We start from the raw sequence: 26,544 nt of genomic DNA, 5'->3' as shown, positions 1-26,544 counted from the left end.
TGTTGTGGATAGCATTGGATTGCTTGATTTTTAATATTCTCTTTTCTGGATATGGTCAAAGTGGACAGAATTGCCCATGGTATTTGCCCATGGTATTGGCCCATAGTATTTGCCCTCATTTTTCAAGGGAAAAAAATAAAATAAAGTCTCTAAAGAGTCCATCAAGCCTATAAAAGGGGATAGGAGCCTGAGAGTGTGTGTGATCTCATGAGTTATGTGATCTCATGAGTTATCTATCTTATTGTGTTTTTCTTGAGAACTTGGCCAGGTCACTTCTAGTTTGATATGAGGGATGACAACTTCGTGGGTATAATTGTTTGGTGGATACATTCAGGGTACACGATTGTGCTTCCATATATTTGTTTTCTCTTTTGATGCACAACTGTGCATGCCAGTGCAAGGACTCTCCAATATTAATGGGCATGAACTATTTTCTCGGGTTAATAATATAAATAAGGACTTCATCTTTTTTTAGATCCCTTGTGTTCTGCGTTTGGCTAGTGGATACATTCAGGGTACGATTGTACTTCATTGTCTTTGTTTTCTTTTTTGATGTGCAAACGTGCATGCCATTTCAGAGGCTCTCTAATATAAATGGGCATTTACTATTTTTTTCGAGTTAATAATATAAATAAAGACTGCATCTCTTTTTAAATCCCTTGTGTTCTGTGTTTGGCTTGTTAGTGTTTTCAATTGAAACACTCAAATATTGCAGATCTGTTCATTATTTAGCCATTTGGATTTTTACATATATTGATTGGAATATTACCAATATTGTATTCGTTTGAAAGAAACAAAGGAAAAGTTTGGCAAGTCATATTTCAGTTTGCCTGTCGTGTTCGACAGCTAAATAAAGTGAAAAACAAATTCTTCTTGCTAACTTCCAATTTATCAAATTTTCCAACCCAGCTTAATTGACGAACAGAAATAGACACCCTCAACTCCATTACACCTCTGGAGCATAGCAGCAGCGATATTTCATTGTATAAGATAAGTGAATAGCACTAGTCAGGATCTGGAAAATATTCTTTGGCCTGGGGCGAGAATTGCTCGAGGATCGAACTTGAGTTTCCTCTCGACTATTTGGTCCCACTTCCTACCAAAATGTCTCTTCCACTCTTGTTTCGTTCTATAATGAGGAAGATATTGCTTCATTTCAATGCCCTCTCTTTCGCATATGCCAAGAATCTGCTCGTTCTCTGCAAGCATGCTCTCGATAGTATTAGGGCCTCCTGGATTTGGTTGAATAAAACGTAGAAGCCCCACCAGGTAGAAGATCTCCTCATCAGGCACTGCTGTAGACATACGAGAATCCCACCTGCAACACCCATTTTTATAGGATGTACCAGAAAAAGAAGGCTTAACTTTTAAAGATTAACAATCTTAACAAGTTATTCACAGGATATGTATATTTACTTGTTTCTGTTCAGAGGATATAGGAGGATGGGTCCTCCAACGCCATCTTTAAGAATTCCCTTCAAAACCTTGTTATCGAAACGTGCAATTTGAGACTTTGGTATGAAGAGATTTAGCCAGGGATGAGGAGTATCCCACATTCCAGTGGCTCTGGCGGAGATCTCTTCCCTATGTACACGGTTAAGAAAATCGAAATATGATATGTCAATGCCGTAATTCGAGCCTTTTATGAAACTCAAAGGAGCCAGCATGCTGTCGATTTTCTGTAAGCAGATTGAGAGTTCAGAGTGTGTACAATTTCACTTTCTTAAAATTATTTAGTTACCATTTTAGAGTTGATGTAAAAGAACAATGTTATCATCTAATCAAACCTTATTCAAGGTCGTGAAATCAGTGGTATTGTGATAATATAAGGCCACCTCGAGGCAATACAGAACTGGGCCTGAATTCGGAGGGATGAATGATGAAGCAAGGGAAGAGTCGGTCGATAATGATATTGAAAACCACCCGTTAGTGAGATCGTTGATGTTAGTCACCATGAAGCCCTCGATGTAATCAAAGGACTTGTCAACGGGGAGAGAAATGAGGCTCTCTTGATCGCCCGAAAAGAGTCCGAAGTCCGAGTAAAGGAGCCTCATCCACCTCACCTGCACTACCGTTTGTCAGATGACCACAGTTGTGATGCAAACAGGAAAAAGAGATGAAGATTTCCGAAGTAAATGAGCTTTTAAATAAAATGCACATGCAATATCAGTAGGGAACGCCATCCCGAGCCAAATCTGAATGCGTAGTCTAACTGTCCAGAGGAATTGTCCGTAAAGTTATAGAAATTCTTGTTATATTTAGTGAAAATTTTGTAAGGATTTTTGTAAATTTAAGTTATAGTTGTTTAACTTTAAAATTTTAGGTATTTTAGACATTTTTTTATGATGTTGAATCTATTTCCATGATCAAGTCAAATACACGATTCAAACATGACCTCTACAAATTTTTTGCCCAAATTCCCACCACTTTTAACCATCTAAATAATTAAGATTTAAAAAGTGCGATGCCTATAAAAAAAAATTGAAACACATTCTATAAGGTTGAAAATATATAAAACATTAAATACCATATGGGGAGCGCGTTGAAGAACGATCCTCGCTTTGGTGATAATGCCAAATTGACCCAGCCCACCCAAAACTCCATAGAATAGTTCCTTCTGGTGCCTTGGAGAACAGGAAATTGTTTCTCCATTGCCTTCATCATTTTTAATAAAATTTCAAATGATTAATTTTTCCATTTTGTGGATTTGTATAAATAGATGAATACAATCAACTTCAAAAAAATTCGAAATAACATTCACAACGACCAATTAATATAATATGAGAGTTCCACTGCATTAATTAATAGCCATTGTATAACCATTGCAATGCCATTCCCTTAGGTAAGTCAAAAAGGAGGATTGCTGGGCACTATTGCATTTACCTGTGACGACCTCCAGCTGCAATACGTTACTTATTTGTGGCCCAAAACGAAAAGCTTGGCCACTAACACCACCATTAGAAAGAGTACCCCCAACAGAGAGAAAAAGGTAATCTGTCCATGAACGAGGAGTAAGCCCCTCTCTCAGAGTAGCCTTGAGAACATCCACCCATAATTCCCCTGCATACACGTCAGCGTAAGCCTGAGTATCCTCCTCTTCCCTTCCATGAAAAATATGAATACCTTTCATGCTTGCAGACATCATGTCCACCACTATTCCATTTAGGGCTTGAGCTTGTCCATTGATTGAATGCCCATTTCCTCTGGCCGCCAGGGTGAGGTGATCAGACATAGCTGCTGATTTTATAACTCTAACTATGTCATCTATCGATTCAGGATATACAATGGCAGCTGGCCTGTGGTGGTACATGCCTCCAAAATCACGGGATGCTCTTGCAATTTCATCCATGAAGACTGAATCGTTAAAACGTAGCCCAACTAGAGATTGATAATCATCTTCTTCAGATAGGGCCGAGTAAAACGAAATATTTAATCGTTTTCTTCACAGTTGTAGGCCTTTCTGATCTCCATGTTGAGAACAAGTATCATCAAGATCAGCATTTTCATTGCAGAGCCGACAATCAAACTTGCCCTCTTTCATAATTCTCACTTGCGTTTGGTCTTACCTACACACTGCATCTCAATACATATACAGTGCACTTCCTCTACCAATATTCACTATGCTATTGACTCATTAATAGGAAGAACAGCATATGCTCACAATTAGACCCAGCATTAGATTTAATAGGAAGAACAGTATATGCCCATAATTAGATTTAAGTACATTATTTAGCAATTGAGATATACAACCACTGCTCGTTAATAAGTCAATAGTCATGCCCATAATTAGATTTAAGTACATTATTTAGTAATTGACATAGACAACCACTGCTCGTTAATAAGTACCATAAATAATAATGTCTCCCAGTGCACTGTCAAACGTATATGACTTCGACACGTTGCATTCGTCCGGTTGTCTTTTCTCCCTGACAACGAATGTTTATTACACGCTACACTGCAAGACACTTTCAACAGATACTTCGGCATTCGCTATAGCCACGTGGGTTAATAAGATATCTCCAGCACGATTAAGAGGCAATCAATGTTTATTGAGTAGCTTATTATACGGTAAAGTGCAGGCACTTTACACGGCTATTGCGGTAGTTGCCATAGCCGCGTGGGAGATTATGATAGCTCCAGCGCTAATACAGGGCAATCAATCAGCATTCCACAGCAGAATTATTGATACTATATATGTTTATATGCTATTTTTAGTTTGCAAAATATATCGAAGTTATACCATATTTATCTTTTTATGATACGTTGCATTTGTATCTAAATGGTGTACTATAGTGATCACATGTATTGAATTGATGTGTTCTCTAGTGATTGATTTGTTAGGGAGAGGTGAATTGCTGTTGTTTTTGCCTTTGTATTTCTCTTGAATCCTTATTGCTTAATTCTGATTGTTGTAATCTATGATTCGATGATAGTTGCAAGATGACTGGTAGTTACATTTTAAAACTAAATTAACATGACTGTGGTAGCTACATTTTTAAACTGATAATTTAGAACTTTTATATGGTTCAAAGATGAGTGGATTTTGCTTTCCCATTTAAGGATAAAAACATAAATACATTAAATGTACGATATGGTGCGGGAGGATGTGATGGATAAGTTTATTATTAAATTAATTTTTATGGGTGTTTTTTTAAATAATGTATTAGTTATTTAGATTTTTTTTGGGATTATTACATTAAACGGAAAATGAGAAATATAATTCAATTAGGCCCTTGTAACAATTAATTAATTAGATCAGATACATATACTTTAGAGTGTATAGGAGTGTTATTATTTTAGATATTTTCGAGAATTATAATTTATTGATTTAGATTGACAAGTTTGTAGAATGGAGTTTTATTTACATTGCATATGAAATTTATTCATGAAATGATAAAGAATAACCTTTGAGTTGAGATTTTCATTGAAGCACCAAGTTTAGTGAGCACTCTTATGATTTCTCATTATAATCCATCTATACATACAATTTCAGTTAGACTATTCAAGACATAAACAATTGAGTTTTCTAAGTCTTCTATTTGGGTTATAAAAATATGAACATAGCATGAAAAAATGGGAAACTGCATTTTGGGGTTTGGAGGCAATTTATCCACTTAGGTTGGATTTTTTGGAGTTTAGTTATCTCGTGAAATTGGATTTGAGCCATATTATGTGCTATAGTATTTTTTTATTGACACCATTTTCATCCAAAAAAATTGAAGGAAGCAAAGGACTAATAAACTAAAAACATTTTTCTCCATATTTTGCCATTGTTTAATTTTTTAATTTGGCAAAAGTCTTAAGAGATGATTGGCTTATGGATGACAATTAACACATCCATCTAAAAGATTTAAATTTTTAAGCAAGAGATTAATATCTTCACTTATTCCATGAAAAATTCCTTGACCTAGATAAGTGCCTTTTATTGAACAACTATCTCTTTATAATGTTTAAGAAAGACAATCTAGATAGTTTAAAGGCTAGTTTGTTTCTATTATAATTTTAAACACGTTCACAAATCTAAACATTTTATACTTCTTTATCCTCTATATATATATATGAATGACCAAAAAAAACTTATGTAATGCACTCTTCCATGTTGAAGTTAGATATTGTGTAAGAAAACTTTAAAATCTTTTGCAATGCCTAATGGTTCACATTAACTAGAAATGAATGTGTTTCTTGGATATGAAGACATATTATTAATTATGAACAATTGTATATCAAATTATTAGATCTATCACACATACACATCAAAACATTCTAGTTCTATAATTTACAAGTTAAACACCCAAATTAATTAAAAAAAAAACAAAATTGAAACATTGATTTTTTCATTTTCAATAGTATATATCACATCTCTTATAAAAAAAATTCTATTTTACATAATATCATATTATAATAATAATTTCAATTAGTACTAAAAAAAACATTAGATTATAAATTTACACCTCATCTCAATTACTAGAAAACATAAAAAAAAAAAAAATTGTATCCTTAACAACATAAAAAACTTGTATCCAAATCATGTGAAATGATAATATTTTGATATTGAAAATCTAAGATTGAAATATTTATTTAATCATTTATTTATTGTTCAATAATCTTAAATAAATAATAAGACTTATCCATACACACTCTAAAAACCATTCATGAGTACCACTGGATTCTTGTTATTAATAACCACATTTAATTACAATTTTTAGCAAAATAACTATGTTTTTATAAACATGTAATTTTTATTTTCTAAGTAGTAAAATAGATTTTACCGAAAAGATTATCTAAACCTTTTTTATTTTCGAATTTTAGCACAACAAAAAAATCCACTTTCAATTTAATTTCATGTTTTTTTTTTTCTAAATTTAGATGATTAATTAATTTAAAACTCATGAAATTTTATAGGAAGTGGACAAACTGTTCCTTAAAACATTAATTCCATATAACTATAATGAGCACTTAAATATGGAATTTTAGCTTATTTCCTGGTTGGAAAAAAATGTGTTTTTTTCTTTATCTCTTCTTTTGATAAATTACACTTTTTATATTGGATGAATGGTTAAGGGTAAGATTTTAAGATTATGGTGAGCATTGAAATATTGAATTTTAGTCTATTTTAATTGTTGAAAAATAGGCAGTTTTGCATAGTTATTTTTTTAACTTGTTTTTGTGATAAATTATATGTGTCATATTAGATAAATAGTTGAAAGTAGAAATTTGAGATTTCTTTAGCCATATAGATAATATGATTGTTAGCCCATATGATCATATGCAAAGCTATAGTTCTTACATTATTGGCATGGCTAATATTTTGTTGGATCATTTTGCTTTGGAAAATAAAAGTATAGTTTGTGTTATTGATATGAGTGATATTTTGTTGGAATTTCATACATTTGGAATTATCATTAAGATTATAGTAATGCAGGTAAATTAGGTGTAGGATAATCTATTTTTTGATATCAAATTTACAACTATTTGGAATTTTGTGATTAGATTCTAATACATATTAAAACAAAGGTGGAGGAATACAATACAACTGTAGCATATCGCTTATTTTATAATATGTTTTAAGAATGTCTAAGATTATATCAAATACATTTAGGTTAGTTGAAGTTTGCAGATCACTCAACAACTCAGTTCTTATGAAAACTAAATGAATAACATAGCTTATCATTATATTATAAATTAATTCATCAAATTATAATCTAGTAATCACATAATGAGTTTCTTTGGCACTATCCAAATGATTCAAAATAAGTAATGAAAAATTTCTAATTTCTAATAAAATTTACATTTATTTTAATTTCCTTTCAAAGTGATTGAAAATAAGTAATGAAAAATTTCTAATTTCTAATAGAATTTACATTTATTTTAATTTCCTTTCAAAGTTAGAAATTGAAATAAAAGGTTCCTATTGATGTAGTTTGTTTAGTTAGTTCGGTCTATCTTAAGTGGTTTAGAGGAGAAGTGTTATCCTCCTCCCGAATTAAAATTTTGAAAGTGGCATGTTGAGCTCTTAACTCGAAATATCCATGTGTAATCTCTTTCATGCTCAACCTTGACTTTACATGTGTACCTCATTGTTGATATTACAACCTAGTATGAAGTAGACGTGGTAAACATATTTTACTCTTACTTTTAGCGAGATAAAATATTTCAATGTCTAGGTGAAGTAATAGAATTTTATATCAAATTTAAAGAAATATAAGGTAATTAAATGTAAAAAAAAGAAAAAAATCTAATACCTTGAGTTTTGAGTATAAGAAAGATACATAATTCTTCTACTTCCTAAAAATATTTTGATACATGAATTAAATAAACTATTTGAATAAGTATGTGTTGTAGTCGCTACAACAACAACCAAAATTTTGGGCATATTCAAAATTTCAGGTTCCCCTATGCTTGCCTCAGGGCATTAGGGTTATGAGCGGGCTTTGGATTTAAACCCTATCAGTGTTCCCCCTCACATGATGCATGTCATCTTTACACTTCTTGACTTATCTCAAAACTTGACCACACAGATGTATTAGGGTTTAGGGGAATACCTCTTGTCTATAACTTCACCTCACCATGGTCCTCATTTCTCCCAATGGCACCATGGTTGTAAGGTATTCATTGTTTTAGTGATGCATTAGAAGTCTTATGCACCCTCAAGCTTTATTTCTCTACTATGTGCATCGTAATGAAACAAGGACATCTTGTGTTATCGCTATGTCTCTCGGTTGCATCAAGGTGTATGAAGCTACCAACCTCTCATTCATCTTGAGAGCCATATGTTTTCATAATCAAGAATCCAACCTTACTTTGAACTAATCCTCACTCTCCAAAATGTATCTTCACTTCAAATCACTCACATTATATTGCCTCATCCATATAAGTAGCACATAATGTCAAAGTTGCTTACAATTAGCAAGCCCATTAAAATACCCAAATACTAAGTTGATTTTCAAATTTGAGCATCTCTTGTTTTACCCGAATAATTATATTATCGCCTCTAAATGAAATTGTTTTCATTATTTATTCCTTTTTGTTTGCAAGGATTTAAATGGAGCTACATTGGGCACATATTGAACGATAGGTTGAAAATACACCACTCATGGAGGAAATCTTATTTAATATAAAATATTGACTTCACGAGGCTTTGTAAAGAACGACATTCCACAAGACAAGGTGTATTATTAGTCCTTGCCATCTGGCAATGCCCAGGGACTACAATAATCGAAAAAGAGGTAGTTAACATTAGTTCAGCTGTTTGCTCGTGCCTATTTCACGAGTATAACCAAAGTTTTTTAGTACATAATGATTTACGGTCTTATTTGGCCTCTTCCCGAGGCAGAGGCGTTAAAAGTATATATTATCTTGCATTTGTCTCGTTCATTTTTCGAAGTTGTTGATTAATACTAACATTAATCTAGCAGTGTAAAACGCTAGCTCCCGGATATTGTTTATGCGCCGGGATATTGTTTATGTTGTTTATGCGGGACTGATGGCTTTCTTTGAAGTTGCCAGCAACAATGTCTGTTGTGCATGCCGTTGTGGTGTCATCTGCGTCGATAAGCATAAAGCCAAAGAATCAGTAGGCTAGATACACAGAAAGGCTGGATATGCAAAAGAAGGGGAGAATGCAAGCGACATCAGCCGACTGAGCAGGAGCGGGATGCTTCTTCAGCGGCTGCTTAACCACCCCAATACTTGCAGACCAGACAACTGCTACCATTATACTCATATTGATACTGAAACAAAGGGTAGGCACATACCAGAAATAAGAGAATGGCACATACACTTATACTTACCCGAACAAGGTCAGGGCAGGCCACAGAGCCCTTTCTGCCTCGGCCTAGAACGACGCTTTGCAGCACCACCGGTGAAGATCCGACCGAGGACCAGGTTCATCTACTGGGAACTAGCCTTATGCCGGGGGCTTGGAAATTGCTTGCCCAGGACCATGCCCGTGGAGCACCCTGAAACTGAGAACGTGTCTGCCTGGTGTCTGCTGGATCGCCAACCAGATCGCCTGCTGCCTGTAGCGTCTGACATGCCCAAAGTGGTCTCACTGTCAGATTTGTAGCGGCATCTGTAGCGTCTTCCTCTTAATCATCATCTGTAGCATCATCTGAAGTGGTAGAGGAGGAATCCGTAGCAACAGAAGTCAAATCTACAGGATCTGTAGCAACAGAATTCAGACCTGTTGGATCCGCAGCACTTTCATTTTCAGCATTGAACGCACTGACGCATTATCAGAGGCAGACTGCAAGCAGATCAAATCCACCCAACGACAGATAAATTTCTAAGCGTTGAAGAGCGATAGTCCGCCTTCCCTGAGAGCATCCTTCTGCGATTTTCATGTTTTCTGACAATAGTGGGGGCTCCGTAACTGTATACAAGCATATCTTGAATCACGCTATATCGCCATTTTAACCCTTCTCGGGTTTCAATCTGCCTGCTCACAGATGTTAGCTTTTGCAACCTTAGGTGGCCTGCTTTAGAGCTTGCATCCTATGTTAAGGAGATAGGTGTAAGCTTGCATGTTATGCTATGGAGAGAGATGTGTTAGGCACAAGGCCCTCATGTAGGGCCCACAAGGTGGATAAATGTTACGATTTTCATTTTTATTCTTATTGAAATCGATTGATTTCTTATCTTTATTTTAAATTTGAAATTTCAGGGTGCACTGTCGTTTCATATGCCACAGTTTCCTGTCTGGTGTGTCTTGCCCTGAGAATTCTGTGTATAGCACCTCGGGTCTTGAACTGAAAGGAAGTAGGGCTTTGGTATCCAAAGTGACGAGGATACGCCTTTTCGATCATTCACCCGTATCCTCTGACGCAGTCCAACCATCTGCCTATGAAGGTTAGGGATGAACTGCAACATGCGCTACTTGTTGCTCGAGCAACTCAAATTTTCTTCGTTTGAGGTAAAAGCAAGGTACTCTTTAATATTTTAATTATGTGCAGCTTGTGGGATTCGAAACCTTGACGTTTTTTTGCATCTAATCAGGTATTTTTGTGAAACTAATCGATTTGTGTTTGCCCATTTAAGGTAAAAGCAAGGTACTCTTTAATATTTTAATTATGTGCAACTTGTGGGATTCGAAACCTTGACCTTTTTTTGCATCTAATCAGGTATTTTTGTGAAACTAATTGATTTTTGTTTGCCCGTTTCATTAAATTTTAGCCCATTTTCATGAAATTTCATCTCATTTCTCCATTTGTGAGTACTGCTTTTATGTCAGTTAAAGCATTCTGTAGTGAATTTGGAAGAACCCAATTAGAATTTTGAATATAGAGGGCTGAATCTTTGAAGGAATTTGTTGGGTTACGATGCAATTTCAGAAAAATGATTACTGCGCTGGTTGAGAATTTGGTCAGATTGTTCCATGCAGGATTACTTGTTATGTTTAGTCCTCTTTTATATCAAAATTCTGATTCTTTGTAGTCATTAGGTGAAGAGAAACCCAATTACAAAGATGGGTGGTGGTCAAGACCACAGGGATTGCATTTTTGATTCATCGGACGAGACAATTTCAAGTAAGTAGTGCTTTCATTCAATAGTTAATTTCATGTTTAATAATTCTAATTTATCAACTGTCTTTCTGTGAGCGAATTTGATCCTTTGGTTGCCGAGAGGTGGTTTTGGGTTGTTAGTGAAAGCATGGGTGCCTAATAAGCATGGAGCAATCCTTCATCCTGGAGCTTCACCAGCTTCAAATTTGTATAAATTAGCACAGGCTCATCAAAACTCGGGTCTAGAATGCATCACACCTTGATCCCCACCCAAGCTGTAACATGCTCTTCACTTCTGTCAGTGCATTAATTTTCCTTATTAGCTGATCAATACATAGATTGCCTTTGTGTTGTACATAATTTGATGTTCTGATTTATATCTGCATGCCTGAAAAGCACAAAAGGTCATTCCGGCCTTGTAAGTTTTTGAATTCACTTTCACAGTTGTACTATGAACACATGGTATTGTCTTTTAGATTATATAGCAATCTTTGTTTGCTGAAAATTTTAATCGAAGTCAACTGAGTAGGCTTGTCTGCTCCAAAATTGGGAGTTATGTCACTAGAAATAGGACACAGGAAATAGAACAGTAAACGTGACTCGCAGGGTTACTCCTTGCTCATATACTAATCAAGACTCTTTATAAGTCTGTGAGAAATCCTAAATTAATTATGCTCTCAGAGCTAGCTAGCTGAGTCAATACTCCTAGCTAAAATATGTCAGATTCATTTTTGTTCAATAAGTTTGCTGAGTTTGATTGAGTTTACGTTCCCTGTATTAAGCTGTGATATTGCAGAGTTTTGCTGAGTCTCCATTTTGGGCCCAAAACCATTTCTTGGCCATTTCTCACAGAAACATTACCCTCTTGTATAATGCTTGGTGCTATTCCCGTTCACATGAGGTAGAGAATTGTACCTTGGCAGTCCTCTGTATCAGACCCCATGGGCTCAATGGATGGAATTAGGTTCCTATACAGAAGACAAAACATCTCTCTTGAGAATGTGCATTTGTATGCAATCTACCAAAGGGATCTATATAAGTTAATTCTACCAACATTAACATGTCAATGGGAAAACCTGGATTTTCTTTCATGTGAGTTTTGAATTTTTGAAATTACTTTTCTGATTGGGATTGAAGTCTGAACTTATGCTACTGTCTTTTAACTTCAAGAGCTATCATGGTCAAGCTGTAACATGCTCTTCACTTCTGTCAGTGCATTAATTTTCCTTATTAGTTGATCGATACATAGATTGCCTTTGTGTTGTACATAATTTGATGTTCTAATTTATATCTGCATGCCTGAAAAGCACAAAAGGTCGTTCCGGCCTTGTAAGTTTTTGAATTCACTTTCACAGTTGTACTATGAACACATGGTATTGTCTTTTAGATTGTATAGCAATCTTTGTCTGCTGAAAATTTTAATCGGAGTCAACCGAGTAGGCCTGTCTGCTCCAAAAATTGGGAGTTATGTCACTAGAAACAGGACACAGGAAACAGAACAGTAAACGTGACTCGTAGGGTTACTCCTCCAAATCTCGTAAGAGAATAGAATATAGGGCTATTTCCTCCATTAATGGGTGTCCTTTTCCCCGGGGTTCCGTACTTGCTTGTCTGGTACTTTAATAATGTTCGCACTCTCTTTTGTTTAGTGTAAAATCCTGATCCCAGTTGACCCCAGAATCAAAACCTTCTTGTTCTAAAGGCATGGTTCTCTCGCATCTTATTCTACTACTTCTTTTGTAGAGGAAGTCAGTCGTGAATCTCGGTCTAACTTTGTTACCTTAGCCTGGAAAATAGCCTAGTTTCCTAGGTCTCCTTCTATCCCGATATTGAGCCAAGCCCGACACCCTTGATTGTGTTACAGATTCTGTTGCCCAAGAACAATCAAACTGTTCGTAGCTCTAATTGCGCGATCGGCGGTTCGGAATTCAATATAAATCTGTAAAGTTGTTCAATTGATCCATCAAGGATAGAAGGGAGGAATGGTCTAAGGGCCTTGAAGTTCTAATCTTTCTATTCCTACCGTGTCTAAGGTGTGACGGATTTCTTCCAATAGTAGGAGGGCTCACAGTAATCCCGGGTATACGGGTATAGCAGTAATTGGATTTCAATAGGATAGGGCAAGTAAGTTTGAAAGCAATAGTGTTCCCTAGGCGATACGAGGTAATAGTTTGCAGGCAAATTCCTTTACATACAGTGATTCAATAAAAGCAAGCACAAGCCTGTGAGAAATTGAAAGTAGGAATGATTTTAGGCAAGCTAAGTCCTAGGGAAACCCTTTTGGAGTGTTTTAAGCTCATCTAATCCTGTTGGAGTTCTTCTACCTGGGAAGGCTAACAATAATAGATGGATATTGATTTCCATGATATTTTCTTTATATGGTGGAATACTAGAATGAATCTTTTTTTGAGGACTCCTAACAAAGGCTTTCTGTCCCCAGGTCTAACTATCTTTCTTTCTTTGGTAGGTCAAGGGATAGATCTTTTTAAGGGCGTAATAAGTCTTTCGATGGTGATCCCGGAAAGCTAGTTAGTTTCCTTTCATGTGGTTACAGGCTAGTTAGAAAGAAGCACTATTAGTCAAATAGGCAAACTTTTTTATTTACCCAGGTAAGCGAATACTTTCTTTCTTATACCAGGAACCAAGGCTTACTAGGAAGCCTTTCGCTCGTCCCTTCGCACGTGAATCTTGATATGTAGTCAACAACCAATAATTACCAACCTTCTTGCTAATCAACATAGGTTTTTCAAGTTTCAACTACTGCCATGCATACCAGATCTTAATGGGAATGACCTTGTAAGAAGCAAATACTAGTCAAATCCATACAAAAATGGGCATTAACAAAATTTATCCACAGTACAATCAGACTAAAACAATGATGTCTGCTATCACAACACTCTTTGTTTATATACCGACGAATTAGAGTCTATCTATTCTAAGTAGCTTGACTAAGCAGTGAAAAAAGAACAAAAACTGTGTCAATTTTAGGTCAATGGGAGACACTTGAAAGTTTGTTCAATGAAGCACTGGCAATAAAAAAAGGTGTAATTGCTATTATTCTGTCACTTTCCAGTCCTTTGTATCAATGGGCTTCAAATTGACAATTCTATTCTTAACAATTATGAACTGTGCAAAATTGCAAATGGATAACAGTATTCCTGAATCCAACATGGAGTGCCTCATTTTGAGAATTTGCTGCTTGATATTGCTCAAATCTATATGCAGTATTCAGAGCAGATTTAATCACGCTCCAGTCTTAATGGCATAAATCCCTCTGCAAGCCAAGAAATAAAAATAATTAATGTCTGTTCTAACTACTAAGCCTTAAGTTATTTTCATTAGGAACAAGAAATCTCACTGGAAGATGAATTTGAGAGAACTGACAGATATCTGCAGCAACTTCATATTTGTAGTACTTAATTTTAGTAAAGAATTTATCTTGTAAACTTATTTCAACTTATCTATTCATTTACAGTCTTACTGGATTCAGTTGCAATATTGGATTCATTGCAGTAAGAAATTTTTAAGGGCTAATATTCAGTTATCTCTCTCTATGCGATCAGTTCTTGCCCCATAGGCTACAGACAAGGGACATTTAGCTACTTCAAAAATATTGAGCAATCAGTTATATTGAATTTCCTATTTTAATCTACTCCTTGTAATTTGAGATCCATTTAGATTGTAATATGATCATCTTACATTGTTTTTCAAAGCTAAAATGTTTTTACCTATTGTTCTTTTTACAGTTTACCATATATTCATTTGAAAATCGCTCTCTATTTCTGATTTTGCTCACAGTTGCTCCTGTTGAATGTAAGTTGGATTTCTGTTGTCACTAACTCCTTACAATTCAGGTTAACAGAGTATCCGTACATGTGACAGTATCGAAACTTCAATTTGCTTAGGCATTCAATGGGTTTTGGCAATTTCCACTTTCAGTTAAGTTTCAGGCCAAGCTTATACTAATTACCCATTTCAGGATTGAGCTGGAGACACATAGAAAGTCTCAAGGATCTTAACCAGGTCTCACAACACTGCTCGAAACTTGTTGTGCAGTGGTGGTCCAAACCAAGCCAGCAACATCATGGCAAAAATATCATTTCCAAAAAACTGTTGATAGGGTAGAATATTGCACCTTCTTCTTGACAAATAGAATATTTAGCAGAGTTGGAGTTATCAATTCATATAGGTTGCTTGGCAGATCTTTCACATGTATCTGATTTCTAGTGATTTTACATGGTAAGTGAAATTAGTTGTTGACTTGTCTCTTCTAGAAGTCAGACATGCACTGAAAAGTACCCATGAAGCACTTTGCAAATGAAATCTTCAAAGGTTGTTTGTGTGCTGGGGGAGAAGATTTTTATAGCCATGACAATCTCGAAAATACCTATGCACAATCACTATGGCTGAAGACGAACTGCGGGATCAACTTGAATGAACCAGTATCTTCCTCTTCTCATCTGCACTAAAGGCAGGAATGTGGGTTGTTTATCGGCCTTATCTCCCGGCCAGCTTGAAGTTATTGTATCTGGATGCCTGTTTTACTGGTCTTGGAATTGGTTGTCTATATCATGTACAAACCTATCTGTACAAGTCTCTCAGCATGTTTGAAACTTTTTGCATTGGCAGGGACTTGCTGCTTTGCAACCCACCTTGCTGATACATGGCATGGTGGGTATTTATTATAACTGAACATGGTTTTATGCTTTTGAGTTCTAAGAGAATTGTTGCCAAGAATAATTAAAAGTTGTATGGCCACCATAAAATCAACACACACTCCAAAACGATGCATGTGGCACAAGTGGTAAATGGTGTGGAAAATGTGTTTAAAGGTTGCCACGAGAGAGTGAACCACAAGCACCATCAGATACTTAGGAGGTGTTTAAAGGTCAAAATGTTTCGAGGACCATGTTTTAACGATGTATAAAATGTTTTGAAGACCATGAACCAACATGGGCATAAAGCCAAATCCATATGAATACATGCCTACATTGAATACCCGATAAGCTACAACAAGGTAATGAAGATTGTGGTGTGTATTTAAAAGGGGTATTTACTCCATTGTGCTCACTATGGACATGGTAGATGCATACGATTTGGGTGTGATGCCCATGCACAATCAAATGGAGGTGGCACTAAGGGACGCTATCCCAAGTCGATCAACTACTGCGAGGAATGTCATGGCGAAACCCAACACCAGCAATATGCGCATGTACTATACATAGTGCGATAGCTCTATTATAAAAGGGGACATTATTTGGCTCTAACATATTGTTAAAGGAGTGTTGCGCGATAGCTCTATTATAAAAGGGGACGTTATTTGGCTCTAACATATTGTTAAAGGAGTGTTGTCGTCCTTGTGGAATAAGAAAGTTATGACCATGACGGTGAAGCTAAACTCATACTTGGTAATACAATTAATATACTCGAGCGATGGGAGTGTCGTGGTGTGGCAAAGGTTACGTTGGTCATAGAAGGAGTTGGATGAAATTAAACCAATGTATGGTAGATGCTACGTGGTAGTGTAAGGACTAATAGCGGCATCGACTAATGGTGTTGTGTATTAACGTAGCATAAACAAAGACATAGCTAAAGGCTATTTTAGTGAAGCCACGTTGGGCACATTCTGTTTAAACGACTTTTCATATGCCTACGCCAATCAACTGTATTGGGGATTAAAATTAATCTACGCTGCCGAGGTTCTAGGGCACTCATCCATGAACGTTTGCGACTTCTGCAATGTTTCTGGGTGAGAGAGATTTCATTGGTGGCTATGTTTGGTGTAAAAGACCAGGTACGAAGTGGAGACTGCGTTAAACAAATACACTTCCACGGATGTGCTGCAAAGGTACGGTTGATAGTTGCTACTTAGTAGGAAACGCCTCAATGACGCACAAGCATGTCTCTTTTCTTGGAAGGTAGGAGACGGACGCCATTACCTGTGCGCCCTCCCGTCCACCTAAGCCATTGACGTGGAGACACTTGCAATCTAGTACAACATCTGTCGAGTAGCTCTTGCTACCTACCTGTTGCGGTGGGTGGGGCATTTAAGGCAACAATTAATATGTCATTTAAGGTTTCATTCTGCATGTTTTGTGGCATGTCTTATCTGCTTTGTGTTGTTTCATTCGGATCTAGTGTGTGGGTGATGGGCTCTGCCGACGACGGATTGGGATGACTCCAATACTTGTTCACTTTGTCTACCATTCTAGGGCTGCTCAATGGGGGAGGTTGCTTGTAGTGGTTCGTTAACTATTTAGGATTTATGGTGTGGTTGGTTAATTGCGTTTGGCATTACTGTTTGCACACATTCTTGTTCAAGGTTTAGAGTTTTGTTGCTTTACTTGTTTTGAGAGGGGTTTAACACTCCCACTGTTGTGTTCGTTCTGCAGCGTTGGGGGTTTACAAATGCCGAAGTTGTTGTTCGTTCTGCATCGTGAGGGGTTTACAAATGCCGCTAGTGTTGTTCGTTCTGCACCGTCGGGGTTTACAAATGCTGCTGTTGTTATTTCATCCTCACGGCCTATTGTTTGGGAATGAGCCAATGCTGTTTGAGGCCAGCGCGAAATTCTAACTAGTTCGAGTTCCATGAAGGTACATATGTAAATTCATGGTTTTTTTTTTAATTTACTATAATTTTTTGAGAAGATTTCTCGGCCTAAATCACATTAGAATGCATTTGTCGACATGTTTCGAACCAACGAGTGTGGTTCATCGTCATGACAACTTGAAATGGATTTTTCGACGTAATGTGATTTACGCCGAAAAATCTTCTCAAAAAATGTGATATGGATCACAGAAACCTAAATTTACTGTAATTTATTTGTAGGTTTTTTCCCAACTGCTACTTTTTTCATGTGTTTGCAAGTTTTGGTTCTAGATAATTTGTGTAGCTGTTGCATAAAAGGTATGGCGAGGTCTGGGGAGCGTTTGGACATGGTGGTGGCTTCTGCGTCTCTTCAGTAGGATTCTGAATCCTACTAGCCACTGTGTTTTTCAACACTTAAAATTGTTGTTGGGATTTTTGTAATTTTTCTCTTGTTGCACTGTTGTGTTTTTCAACACTTGAATTTGCTGGGAAATTAGCTCTTGTTGCATGGCTTATGCATTGTTTTATGATTTCTTATAACAGCCCTGATGAAAATTCCATGTAAAAATATATAAATACCACAGATGATAGGACAAATATTCCAAGCTGCATGGTGGGTAAGACATCCTAGGGGGTGTTCATTTGCTTGTTTATGGCTAAGGAAATTGGCAAAGGCAATGGCTAAGGAATTAAAGAGGAAAAAAACATTTTGGCACATTTATTTATGAAAATAATGAAAATTAGGAGAAAAGGGAGGTGAAAGGTCACAGGTTGCATGTGAGGAGGAAAATGAAGAAAAATAATGTAATTAGGAGAAAAAAGAATTGAAAGGTCACAAGTTGCATGTGAGGAGGAAAATGAAGAAAATAAAGGACTCATTAATAAAAAGGCTTATGAGGATTAGTGAGAAAGACTTGGTCAGTTTAGCTTTGGAGCTCTCTCATTATTCTCTCTCTCTCTCATATTCTTGGATACTTAGATTTTTCTTGGAGCATTCTTGGAGGGTGTGTCATACTTGGATTCTTGGAGCAAGAAGACAAAGGAAGAGCAGGAAAGCACAAGAGGGCATTGGCATCGGCAACTACATCAAATTGCTTGCAGGTATTGAGTTGCATGTATGATTTCTTCACTAGTTTTGGCATGCATGGCACATGCATGTGGTTTCTTGGGTATGATCTGTCATTGGCATGGAGGATTGCCTGTATCAACAATGGATTGCCTAGCCTTGAAATTTCTTGGATAACCATGGTGATTGTGGGTTTACTTTCATTGCTTTGTTTTGGTTGGTTCTCATTTTTCCATACCATGGGTTGAGTTACTAGTCTTGGAAGCCTTGGTTGAACAAACACTTTGGAAGCCCTGTAACAGATTAGGTTGAGTTATTAGTCCTGGAAGCCCTGGTTGGACAAACACTTTGGAAGCCCTTGGTGGGTTGAGTTACTAGTCCTTGAAGCCTTGGTTGGACAAACGCTCTGGAAGCCCTGTATAAGTTGTGGGTTGAGTTACTAGTTTTGGAAGCCTTGGTTGGAAAAACGATCTGGAACCCCTAGAAGGCTTGGATGGAGACCAATCTGATGATGGTTTTTGGTGATGTCCGAGCGTGAGGTGGAATGACTGTTTGATGGGTTGAGGTGGGTGGCATTTGGAAGCCCTGGATGAGTTTTGATTGATGTGTTCTATGAGATCCCGCATTCATGCTTGGAATATGGAACAGGGGTGATTGGCTGAAGAGAGACTTGGCCCAGTCAATCTATGGTTGGGTGGAATGTGGTAGTCCCATCTTCGGTTGGTTCATTGCATTTATTAATGAATAAAAAAATCATTCCCTTAATTTTCATGTGCAAATGTACTGATGTATATATGGATTTTGATGGTTGATATGTTCATTGTATTTATGTTCCTATTATGATTTTTTTATATGCACATTTACCCCAGAGGGTGTTATGGAGTGGTATCAGAACATGGTTCAAGCACTTGGATTGGATGGGCTCTATCATAGGTAAAATGAAGAACAAAGGTTAAATTTTAGACCTTTTTGTCATATCTATTATAACTTTTCTTCTGTGGAATATTAGAAGTCGAAAATTTGTCCATATCGAAGGTAAATCCCATTGATATTGTGGTAAAAATTTCAGATATTGGTTCACAATACTTTAGGAATTATGATATCAAGAAGATGACCTTCATGAATGCACCTTTAAATAGGTCACGTTGGCATTTCTGTAATAAATTTTCTTTTATAGGCTTTCAGAAGCTAAAAAATCATCCACATGGAGGGGAAATACCAATTATTATGTGGTAGAAATTTCAGATATTAGGTCGCAATATTTTAGGAGATATGAGCAGAGTGAGTTGAGCCTTCTGAATGCTCCTAAAATCAAGTCGCAAACAATTCACACTGACATTTTTGTTATAACTTTTATTTTGGGTACTCTCAGGAGCTGAAATTTTTTCCACAATGAGAAGAAATCCCACTGATATCGTGATAAATATTTCAGACATTTATTCGCTATATTTTCGGAGATATGACCAGTGGAAGTCGAGCTTTCTGGATACTTCTAGAATTGTACATCAAATAGGATTGTGTTAGTATTTTGTTATAACATTTCATCCATGAAATCTCAGAAGTTGAAACTTGAACCATAGTGAGGGAAAACACCATTCATTATATGGTTCAGTTTCCATAACTTGTATTACTATAGTTTAGGATATATGCATTGAATAATTCACTATATTAGATTGCATCCAAAGTGTTTGATGAAATGCTTAAGTGGTTCAATGATTAATTGCATACAAACCATTTGATAAAATGCCCCAATGAGTATGTTGTTTGTGGTTGGGGATAGTATTGATGTGTAATAGTATTGTTGTAGTTTATATAAAATCCTTACTTTATGCAAATAGTTTGCTATATTAATTTTCATGTAAAGTATTTGAAGAAATGCTTACATGCAAATGTAATAGTATAGTAGTTGTTTGAAGAAAACGTAAAAGTTGGTAATTGTTTGAAGAAAATGTTATTTTTAGATGGGATAGTATTGTAGCATGATAATATGGATGTAGCTAATCTATGCCTATTTGCATGCAAAGAAATTGAAGATTTGCATGTAAGCAATTTGAAAGGTTGCATGCAAGGACTTTGAAAAGTTGCATGTAAGGAAATGGAAAAGTGGCATGTTTTTAGTTATTATGTCACAAGTGGAATAAATGCAATGTTTTTGACTTAGTCTCATACAAATGTATGAGAAATAAAAATCAATTTCTTTTCAAGTGTGGTTAAATTTAGTAGAGCTTTGGAGATCCCATCTCCATAATTGGACATTGGAGATCAAGCCATTATAGTAGCTTCCTCCTTCTACCTTAGTGTGGACCATGGATAGTAAGGGAGCATGTTTATAGGTTGTTGGTATTGGTGAATGTTGATTTCAAATTAATAGACACGATGTCTTGTTTTTTGGAACATGTGACTTACTGTGTATGAATTATATGTTGCTTACATGTTGATTTCATGATACCTACTTACATCCTTGTATGTTAGGTTACATTTTTGAATATTTTGATTACATGTATCAATCTTGTAGGTTGATTACAAGAATTGATCGCTTATGTTCGACTACATGCGTTTATGCATAGGTGTAGTTGATTTGACATTGCTTATGCATATTGTTGGTTACATGTGGCAATGTGCACAATGGAGTAATGGTTGTTCTTATGCAGTTGTTATGTATATATAGTAGGTCAAACATGTCTTGTGAAGTCATTGTATGCAATTTAGTTCATCATGATGCTATTGGTTGTTATGATGCTAATGAGCTAGTTGAGATAGAGCAAGGGATGCAGATCATTATAATGAGGTTGCAACATTGGACTTTGGAGTAAGAGCAGATTGTCATACAGGTATTGTATGTTCGACATGCAGGTATGTAAGTTAAGGATTTTATATGCATTAGGTTTATATACATTAGGTTTATGTACATGTCTTTTGATGTTATGGTTACATTCATGATAGATTTTGGTTGATTAGTGTAGTTATATGCACATGTATCAGATAGTGAAGAATGATAGTAACATGTAGTTGTATGCATTGCTATTGTTGATTTATATTAGATAACTTTATGATTATGTTGTATGTTGTTGATGAGTATGATATATAGCTTATTGTTGTTATATTCTATTAACTTGATGATTAGGGTTATTTCATTGAGATATTGATGTTATAATTTGGATTGGTCATATGAGTGATGTTTATGTTTATTGCTTTAAAGATATTGATATTATATGTATTTTTTTTAACTTAGTTTGACCTATGCAGATGGTTATGGTTGCGAAATTTAGGTATGAACCGACATATTTGTGATATGGTGTCGTACTAATCTAAATTGATCATACATATGTGCTTGTTATGCATAAATGAAAAATGCTTATGAACTTATGACGTGAACATGTTAGTTAGTTACTGTTAGGGATATCATGATTTATGTTTGAGTCAATATGTTGTGAATTTGTATCGTGCTAACCTAGATTTATTGTGTAGATGAGATAGCCTCCCCTGATATACATTAATGTATGAGTTTTATTATGTCATATATTGGTGCTTGGTTGTTTGATTATGACGTCTATTTGGTGTTTGAGTGTTTGGTGCCTAGTTGATTTATTTAACATGGTATCTTTGCAATTGGTTGAATGATTGATGAATTGCTTAATATGAGTATGTGTTCAAATTATTTTGTTTTAAGATGATTATACTAACATGTATGTGTTGAGACAGTTGATATGTACTTGAATGTAGTTGATAGTTGGATCACTATATCTAATGACTATGGATTATGACATGATTGTTTGTAAACTTTGAATTCAAATTGATAAATATGATTGTCTTGATATTTGGAACATGTGGTTGACATGTGTGAGCATGATGCAGGGAGTTGCATGGAAAGATAGATTGCCATGAATCATGAAGAAGGCTCAGGTTGAGCTTTCCCTTGGATGCACTAGGAACCATGGGGATTGAGTCATGGTGTTTGTTGTTAGTCTTGTTCTTTTGGTCTTTTATGAATTGTTGAACTTTATTTGTGGCTTTGTTTATGTCTAGTGTATGGCCATACCACTTTGTTTACGGAGTCATGTTGTTATGGGTTTTCGTGGTCTTCTTCTTATTTGTTTCTTGTCTTGCTTTTTACATTTTGAGTCTTCGGAATTGGTTGGGAAAAAAGAAAGTTGATGGAAATCACGAGAGATGTGTGGTACCCAAGCGATGATATAAGACCCAAATGAAGCTTTGTGCATGAGTAAGCGCAGTGGAAGGTAAGACTATGACAGTTGGTTGGACTGGTTGGGTCCATTGTGGTAAATGGACAGTAACAGTCCAGACACAATAAAGGTAACTAGAAAAGGTAAAGTAAATGGATTTGAGGCATCAGATGCCTTAGGTATGTTGGGAATTATTATTTTCAATATCGTGCATGTTGTGCATGAATAAAGGAAGTTCTCTTAACCTTGACCTTATGTTATCTGGAAATTTTGTTATGATCATGATTATATTGATGTTTATATATATATATATATATATATATATATATCTATATATATATATATATATATATATATATATATATATATATATATGCTTGTAGTTCACGGACACTCTAGTCAACCGGTGGTGGCTACGTCCATGGAAAAATCTGGGCTAATTGACCCCAAAGGGAATCTAGCCCCGCGGCCCACTAGCTAGGCCTAACCCCAAGGGCTTTGGGGAGAATGGACCTTGTGACCTCCCGATCGGTGAGGCACTGATTTTGACCAACTGAGCTAACCCTTGGGGATATTTATATTGATGTTTATATATGTATACATGTATGTGTGTATGTATGTCATTGTTTGACAAAATCATAATTGTTTTATGCTAACGTTTATATATGTATGTATGTATGTATGTTATGTCTGACAGGGTTGCCAGGGATCATTCTTGTGGAGGAATGTTTGCTTATGCAGGAAAATGGCATGAAGAGGTTCCTGGCCTTACGAGGAATCAATTAGGAAGAGTAGTCATGAAAAATATACGAGGTCAGTATCATGTGGATATGATTTGATATTTTATACTTGTATTATGCCTATGTCTATGTTATGGATAGGTTATATCGAGGGATACACCAACAAAGTGAAAGCATTGTGGTCTGCGGCATGCTCGGATAAGTATGAATGAGATACTAGAAGCAAGGTTCCTTAGTATGGACAGTGTGGTTTTAGATGTGCGGTACTACTCTTATGCATATGTTGTATATGTTGTACATGTTGCATCTATGATGTTCAAACTTGTGATGTTGTGTATACATAGCACGTGTACATGTCATTTATGCAATGTTATGTACATGATGGTACAAATAGGGTTGTGCGAATATTGCATATGGGGTGTTGTATACATATTGTATTGTCTTCATGATGTATATGCGGTGTGTGTGCATATGGTGCTTTGTGCATGTTGGATATGAAATTCTGTGTACGGATGATGCTAGGTACATGTTGGATATGCAGTGTTATGTACACTTGGTGTTGCGTGCATTTTGTACATATGGTGTTATGTACATATGGTGTTGTGTGCATGCTTGTAAAAGTGGTGTTGTGAGCATGTGGTGCTATGTACATGTTGTACATAGGGTGCTATGAGCATGCGGTGTTGTGTACATGTCGCGCATGTGATGCTATGTACATATGGTGTCGCGTACACATCGTGCGTGTGGTACTGTGTACATGTGGTATTATGTACACATTGTACAGTGGTGTAGTGTACATGTTGCGCAGGTGGCGCCGTGTACATGTTATGCAGGTGGTGAAATGTAGAGGTGATTCTGTGTACATGTTGTACATATGGTACATGTGTACATGTGGTATTGTGTGCATGTCATTGATGTTGTCTTATGGGCATGCAGTATTATGTATATGCATCATGTAGTCATGATATTACGGCATGTGTACACATTGTGTGTTACTTTGGGTAGTTAAATGTACTGGGTGGTATTGCACATCGGGTATAGATGGATGCACAGTGTTGTACACTGGTTGTTGGTGTATGCGATGTACGTTAGGCGTAGGTGCATGTATTACATGGTGTTGTGTGTCAATTGTGGTTATATGTGTGTGATGCACACCATGTGTATGTGCACCTGGTAGAGGAGAAGGCACTAGGTGTGGTGACCGATCCGATGTCTAGACAAAAGAACAAAGGCAGAGTAAGGATCGATGAAGGATAGGTATCGGTATTTTATTTCAATTTTATTATGCATGTAATTTATGACTATGGTATATGATGATTAGATGCAATCTATGATTATGGTTTATGATGGTTACATGTGATTTATGATTTTGATCTATGTTGGTTGAGTTTGAGATAACCTGATGTGATATCTTTATATATGTTGATTTGGTCAAGTATGCTAGTTTGACTTGCTGTGACAGGAAGTGAACATGATTGCAAATGTACCTTATTGACGAGCTACCAATGAGGTATGGTGTGAATTTATTTAAAATCTAATGGAAGTTATGTGTTTGATACAGGAATGCATGAAATACATGGTTGGGTGATTGAAATCGACTGCAAGAATTAGCATTAGCAACAAAGGAATTGAAACATGCAGCAGTATGATGGTAAAGAACTTCAGGAACAGGGCCATTATGGGACACTGGTAACCAATAGTGTCCATTGATTTCCATGAGCATGTTATGACTGGTATGGTAGTTTTGAGGCAGGTACATGCCTTGGTCTTTGAATCTTCCGATGCGAGGAAGCCTTGCCAAGGGATGGACTGCCCAGGATGGGGGTGCCAGCGGAACTTGGAAGGTGAGTGAGTGCATGGAAGGGGTGACCGGATACCCAGGGATTGTGTAGCAGAGAAGGGAATGTCACATATTCATTTGTTTTGGTCATTATAATTTCCAGATGGAATCAGATGCACATTGGGAGTGCACCCTGGAACAATGAGCTGGTAACTATTCATTGAGTGGACAAGTGGCACAGGATTATAATGCTGACATTGGATGCAGATTTGAATTTGCAGTGGATTCTGGACTTCTTGGGAAGGAGTTGGATCTTGGTATTACTTTGAGGGTGGAGGTTTGAGCCTCTAGATTCACTTATTGCTGATGCAGGCATCATATTATTTTATTTTCTGGTTGAGAAAATGTGCATATGTGTATATCATTATAAATACCGTAATGAGCTGTGCTATAAAGCTCCAACATGTGGTATGGTTTTATCTAGGCATTCTATCATGATGTTTTTCTTTTGAGTAGGTCATTCCTTGTAAATACTGTAACGAGCTGTGTTATAAAGCTCCATGGGCAGTATGTTTTGTTTTTAGTAGTCATGTTGGTTATAGGTGTCATTGAACACTGAGGACGGTGTTCCCCCAAGGGGGAGGGTTATGTAACAACCTTGGTGAAAATTACATGTAAAAATATATAAATACCACAGATGATGGGACACGTATTCCAAGCTGGATGGGGCAAGACATCCTAAGGGGTTTTCATTTGGTTGTTTATGGCTAAGGAAATGGGCAAAAGCAATGGCTAAGGCATTAAAGAGGAAAAAAAGGCATTTTGGCACATTTATTTATGAAAATAATGGAAACTAGGAGAAAAAAGAGGTAAAAGGTCACAGGTTGCATGTGAGCAAGAAAATGAAGAAAAATAATGGAAATTAGGAGAAAAAGGAATTGAAAGGTCAAAAGTTTCATGTGAGGAGGAAAATGAATGAAAATAATGGAAAATGAAGAAAATACAGGCCTCATTAATAAAAAGGCTTATGAGGATTAGTGGGCAAGACTTGGGCAGTTTAGCTTTGGAGCTCTCTCATTATTCTCTCTCTCTCTCTCATACTCTTGGATGCTTAGATTTTTCTTGGAGCACTCTTGGAGGGCGTGGCATACTTGGATTCTTGGAGAAAAAAGACAAAGGAAGAGC

The 26,544-nt window shown here is 36.3% G+C and overlaps 1 pseudogene; it reads right to left on the bottom strand.

The window, feature by feature from the left end:
- Positions 1–1,008: 1,008 nt before the first annotated feature.
- On the bottom strand, positions 1,009–3,513 carry LOC149219416 (cytokinin dehydrogenase 7-like; annotated as a pseudogene).
- Positions 3,514–26,544: the final 23,031 nt, after the last annotated feature.

The sequence above is a fragment of the Pinus tabuliformis genome, chromosome Q (genome assembly GCF_031772625.1).
Source record: "Pinus tabuliformis cultivar Carrire ecotype Pingquan chromosome Q, CPIR1, whole genome shotgun sequence".
Lineage (NCBI taxonomy): Eukaryota > Viridiplantae > Streptophyta > Pinopsida > Pinales > Pinaceae > Pinus > Pinus tabuliformis.
Note: the sequence above shows the minus strand (reverse complement) of the source record. Positions and strands in the feature narration are given on the sequence as shown.